Source organism: Myotis daubentonii, chromosome X, assembly GCF_963259705.1.
Source record: "Myotis daubentonii chromosome X, mMyoDau2.1, whole genome shotgun sequence".
Lineage (NCBI taxonomy): Eukaryota > Metazoa > Chordata > Mammalia > Chiroptera > Vespertilionidae > Myotis > Myotis daubentonii.
Window position 1 is genome coordinate 14342913 of NC_081861.1, and position 6140 is coordinate 14349052.

At 53.1% G+C, this 6140-nt stretch overlaps 1 pseudogene; it reads right to left on the bottom strand.

Moving 5' to 3' along the window:
* Positions 1-1448: 1448 nt before the first annotated feature.
* LOC132223368 (zinc finger protein ZFAT-like) lies at positions 1449-4839 on the bottom strand (annotated as a pseudogene).
* Between the last annotated feature and the right edge of the window lie 1301 nt (positions 4840-6140).

The following is a 6140-nucleotide window of genomic DNA, read 5'->3' on the forward strand; positions in this document are numbered from 1 at the left end:
CGCTGTCAGCGGGTGCAGCAGCGGCTGCCGGCTCTGATCACCCCTGAGGGCTTCTCCACCTCCCCGTCCTGATCACCCCTGCTCCTGAGGGGTGATCGGAGCAGCAGCCCCCGCTTGCACCTGCTGCTGGTGCTGGCCCCAATTGCTCTGTGCCATCAGCGGGTGCGAGCGGGGCCAGTGCCATCAGCACATGGGAGCAGTGACAGCAGGAGCAGGGCTACCAGCAGACAGAGGACTGGGGGCCGAAGTGGGAGGGCCAAGGTGGGGGCATGGAGGATGGGCCAGACCCGTCCCTGTGCCCACTGCAGCATTGCAGCCCACAGTTCCTTTCAAGGTGCACAAATTCGTGCACTGGGCCCCTCTTATTACATAATATCAACATAGTGAGAGGTAAAAACACACAATAATCAAATGCATCATATTTACACATTGAAGTATATGAATATTCACATATAGTGAGATAAATTAAGACTCTACATATCTCCATATTAGTCCAGAGCAAGTCTGATATTTCTGCAAAATAAGTTACAAAACATCTTTATTTTTTAAAGCCTTTTAGATTTTTTAATTTCTCATATGGGATTGCAGGCCTGTGGTAGGTAGTAGAAACTAGTAAAACATAGGTGTGTTAGACTGTAGAGAAGAGCCTCTTCCTTGCTGCATTAGTTCCCTGTTGCTGCTGAACTATAAATTTAGCATTTTACAATGCAAATGTATCCTCTTACAGAAGTCAAAATTAGATCTCCCTTGGTTAAAATCAAGGTATCAGTAGGACTGTGTTTCCTCTGGAGACTCTAAGGCAAAATATTTAAAGGGCCTGTGAAATTACATTGGGTCCAACCAGCTAGATAAACCAGGGTGTATTAGCTAGGGGTTCTGAAAAGAAAGAACCTCCCCAAACCCCCTTACCCCCCCACCCCCCCACAGAGGCAGAGAGAAATAGGTTGATTTGATTTAAGAAATTGGCTCATACAGATATAGAGTCTGGCAAATCCAAAATATTCAGGGTGGATCAACAGGCTGGAGACTTGGGAAGTACCAATGTTGCATTTCAAGTCTGAAGGCCATCTGGTGGAGAAGGCCCACTCACATTATGGAGACCAATATGCCTTAGGAAAAGTCCACTGACTTAAATTTCCATCTTAATCAAAAACACCCTCACAGAAACATCCAGAATAATGTTTGATCAAATAACTAGGCCAGCCAGGTGGACACATAAAATTAACCATCACACAGAATAATGTCTCTCTCTCAAGGTCAGTGGATTAGCAACCTTATTTTCATCTTCAGCCTTAATTTCTCTTTGCCATGTAACCTAACATATTGTATGTCCAGGAATTATAACATGGATGTTTCTGAGACCATTATTCTGTCTACCACATTGTAGATGTGCAAGTTGTGCACAACACTATTCCAAGGGGACACCACATCGATTGAAATTTTTTTTTTTTTAAAGCGAAAGAATGCCAAGACTGTAAGCTGAGGCCCCACCTGGGATGGCGGAGGAAGTCATGGATTGTGGTTACTCCCATGATAAGCGCCTGGATCCTGGGGGGCGGGGGAGGGGGGGCGGACTTTGATCCTGGGGGGAGGGGGGGCGGGCTCTGTGATAAGCCTGCCCCTCCTCTTCCCCGCAGGCTCCCGGCTCTGTGGTGCCGTCTCTCACCAGGCTGCACGCAGTCCCAAATGCAGATTCAGCACCTCAGTGGGGTCAGGAGTCAGGGCTGGGATTCGGGAAGATGCTGATGGGGACTGGGGGGTCTCTGAAAGGAAGGAGGCGATGTGGTGTGAGCCCTGTCTGAAGAACTGATGCAGAAGTCTTTTCAGAAGCAGATCATTCAGGGTAAGGGGGAGGAGGTTGTGCTGGGGGGGAGTCCCCTATTGCTGCGTTTGCCAATCACCTTGCCCACCCAAAGCAAGACAAGGAGCCCCCATGGCGGCCAGCAGATGGAAGGAGAACAGAGAAGAGCAGCAAGGACAGCCCCGGTCAGCAGCCGCCCTCCCGGTCCCCTGGTGCCCTGCAGAGCCTGACAGCCCGGGCCCTGGCGCTGTGCGTCCTCAGAGCTCCTGGGCCAGCTGCCCCGCCCCCAGCTCCTCCGCGGGCTGCATGGCCTCCTGCACGTAGACGATGAACTCCGAGGGCTCCCTGCCCTGCGTGTAGACGATCACCGTCTCGATGCCCTCCACGTCGTCCGAGGACACGACCAGGTGGTGCTGCTCGGCCAGCTCCACGGACGCCTGCTGCAGCGTCTCCTGGATCATGACCGTGTGGTTGGAGCTGGGCTCCTCGTCGGTGACCTGTTTCACCACAGTCACCGTCCCTGGAGCCATGGCAACCACGGAGGCCACGGCCGTGGCATCCTGGGCCTCGCTGCCCAGCTCAATGATTTGCTGGAGGATGTTTACAGCTGTGGGGTCCAGCCGGTCACCGCTCTCGGAGGTGTATCTCAGGTCCTGCAGCGCGGCCACGGCGGCCTGCGTGCCTTGGACGTCCTCTTCGGCCTCCGCGATGTGCAGGTACTGGGCGGCGGGCTCCTCGGGAGGCTCTGTCGCTGGCTCCCACTTGGGCTCCCCTTCCGTCTCCACCAGCTTCGGGCCGTGCTTGCTCTTCAGGTGCCTGTTGAACTCCCAGCGGGTGCCGTAGACAAAGCTGCACACGGGGCACTTCAGGCCGCCTTGCCGGACGAGGGCGTCGGCGGCCAGCTCCCCGGCGCCCACGTTGGCCTACTCCTCGTTGGGGTGCTTCCTGTTGTAGTGCCTCTTCAGGGAGCCCGAGATGTTGCAGGAGTAATGGCAATGGGCGCAGCGGAAAGGCTTGAAGGAGGCGTGCTGCTCCATGTGCCGCAGCAGCTGGGGCTTCTGGGCCGCCGTGTAGTCACACACCGTGCACTTGAACTGCTTCCCGTCCGCGGTGTGGAGGAGCTTGTGGCTTTTCAGCATCCCCTTGGACTTGAACTTCTTGCCGCACATGTCACAGAGGTGGGTCTTCTCCGTGCTGTGGCGGTTCATGTGCGCCTTGAGGTTGCTCTTGCTGCGCGTCGCGTACTCACACAGAGAGCACTTGAAGGGCTTCACGCCTTCGTGAGCCTAAATGTGTGCCGCTGCAGGTCGGAGCCGTTCTTCATGAAGTAGAAGTCGCAGTACGGGCACTTCATGGCCCTCTTGCCGATCAGCCCCTTCAGCTGAACCCTCCGGCCCAGCACCTCGGAGATGGTGCTCATGGAGACCTCCGGGTGGTTCGTCTTGATGTGCGACTTTATCAACCGATCTTCTGAAAAAGACTTCTCACACACAGGACAAGAATAACTCCTTTTGTCCAGCTCTGTGTGCACTTTAAGGTGGGCCTGCAGCTTATATTTATCTGGAGTGGAGTAGTCACAGCCATCAGTGGGACACTTCAGCAGGATGTTACTGTGTTTCTGAATGACATGGCGTTTAAGGCAGTTTTTGGTGATGGAGGAATAATGACACTGGGAGCAATAATACAGATGTTCCCGGGTGTGGGTGCGGACATGCATGTCAAAGTGCACTTAGTACCAAAAAAGTTTGCCGCAGTATTCACACTCCAGGTCCCCGTACACCTTCCGGATCCTCTCGCACAGGCCGGGGTCCATCCGCCTCTTGGCCAGGCCGTCCAGGATCCGCAGGAAGGCATTCATGTTCGCCCGGCGCTCTGGGCCGGGGCCGCAGAAGTCAGGCGGGCGCAGGGCCCCGGCCTCCTCACCAGTGACCGGAGGAGGGTCCGCGGCCGCCGCTGGGTCTGACCCGAGACACCTGTCTGGATCCGGCCCGTGGGATCGGGGGGGGGGGGGGGGGGGGCTCTCGGCGCCCTGGGTGTCCTGGTTGGCGGCAGGGCTTCTGGCCGTGGGCAGCAGGGGGGTGACTTCTGCGCCCTGAGACTGGGCGGAGCCCTCGGGCTGGGGGTGCGGGGTCCTCCCGGGAGCAGGGTCAGCCTCGGCAGCGGAGGTATCGCTTTTCAACAACAACTCACCCGACACGGCCCTTGGCGAGGGGAGGCCCCGAGGAGACCCCCGCGGCTGCCGGCTCGCAGGGGGGCAGGGCAGTGCCTCCGGCCTGGGGGGTGGGCACTGAGTGCCCGGGCGGCGCAGGCTCCTGCAGCGGGGCCTCCGCCTCCTCCCGGGGTGCACTGGCCCCCGGGAGCGCAAGCCCCCCCTCGGCGAGCGGCAGCCGGCCGCCCAGCGCGTCGGGCTGGATGTCCCCGCCGGGCTCCAGCAGGCAGAAGCTCTGGTTGATGGAGCTGGTGAGGCCGCGGCCTCGGGGGCGGCCCCGTGCGCCTCCCGGATGTGGGCGCGCAGGCGGATCTAGATTGAAATTTGAATAGTGTCTTCTTGAAAGGGGGCAGCAATAGAATTTGGGGAACCAGCTAACATTATAAGAAATATTAATCATACTCTGTTAACCATGATTGTTTTATTCTGTTTAAAGAAGGCACATTCTACCCTGGCTGGAGCTGACCTGGAGATGCAGCCCTTCTTCTCCATTTGGAGCTGCCTATTATCATGGAAAGATTAACAACTATGATGAAGAAACCAGAAGGGCCAGTCCTTTGAAGATCCGTAGCTCTTTTTGCATACCTGCAGGGCTTTGCAAACCTCCAGCCTGCTTACCTGTTAATTGCCCATCTGGCGCTCCTTTTGGCTAGTTCCCCATGTAACTCCAGCCCTTGCATGTCACTAAACCCTTTGAAGATCCCTAGTCCTTTTGCATATCTGTAAACTGCCCTTTTTCCCACTTTTCATTGGTGCTTTTACTATATAAACAGCTGGCTTATGGTGGGCCGCAGAGCAGATTTCTGGGGCTGACTTGCTGCTCTCCCATACTGCCAGCAGTTCTGGAATAAACACTCATAAATGATTCAACCCTCTCTTTGCTTCATTGGCTCAAGTAGTGACAGTCAGCATGGATCCATTGGTTGTCTGGTTACACTCTGAATAATTGAATGTTGAGGTTTTGTTCTAGACCCCACATGCCCAAGGACAGCCATTGAGCATACTGCCTACCTGGGAGAGAGTATAATAAATAATTTTCCATGCTCAGCTTCTGGAAAACAGGGTGATGGCTTCTGCATGAATATATCAGCTAGTTCCATAGGAACTGAGATAGAGCCAGGGCCTCCGTGCAATCACCCTGTAGAGCATAGGAACCAAGTTAAGTTTTCAATTTTGTGTCTTCCTCAGGACCAAGCCAGGAAGGTCTCTGGTAAGCTTTCATAACCCAGGGTTGCCTCCTCCAGATAACTTATTCTGTGGAGGGGAAGAAGAGAAAGCTGCATTACTGATTATGGGAAGACTTGTATGAGGTTTCAAAGGAACTGCTTCCAGTCCAGCCTCGGAGGCAGGGAATTCTTGGGCCTGGTGTGGTTGATTGAGTAATAAGTATAACCTCAATAGCTATGGAGCCAATGGAACTACAGCATCTTTCTGCAAAAGAACATTTTTCACGAGAACGAAGACATTTTTAAATATCTTATACTAGTATTTTAATTGGCTTTGCATAGATGACAGATAAACTAAATATCTTCTAAATACTTAAGTCAGCAGAGAGATGCACCTTTACCACAATTTGCTCTATCCCCCTCTCCCTAAACAAAGCTAAGGAAAGCAACAAGTCCAGCTGGTGTGGCTCAGTGATTGAGCATCGACATATGAATCAGGAGGTCATGGTTCAATTCCTGGTCTGGCCACATGGCCAGCTTGCGGGCTCGATCCACAGTAGGGGGCATGCAGGAGGCATCTGATCAGTGATTCTCATCATTGATGTTTCTATCTCTCCCTCTCCCTTCCTTTCTGAAATCAATAAAAATATATTGGGTGGGGGGGAGGAAACAAAACAGGAGGGAAAAATCAGGAAGTCTTTACAAATTTGCCAGGATTGTTAATTCAAACTGTTTCAGGAAATCTAAGAGTAAAGGATCCCTCTTTGTGGCTGAAGTAAAAAATCTAACTTATCATCATTTTAAAAAGTTCAATAAGGCAAAACTATATCTCCCGACCCTCCAAATTCTAACAGTAAATAGCCACACTCCAGATGTTTTAGTTTTAATATTGTAGAGTGATTACCAGAAATGGTTAAGTAAATTTGTAAAAGTTCTGCTGTCAGATTATAATTATTATTTAGCT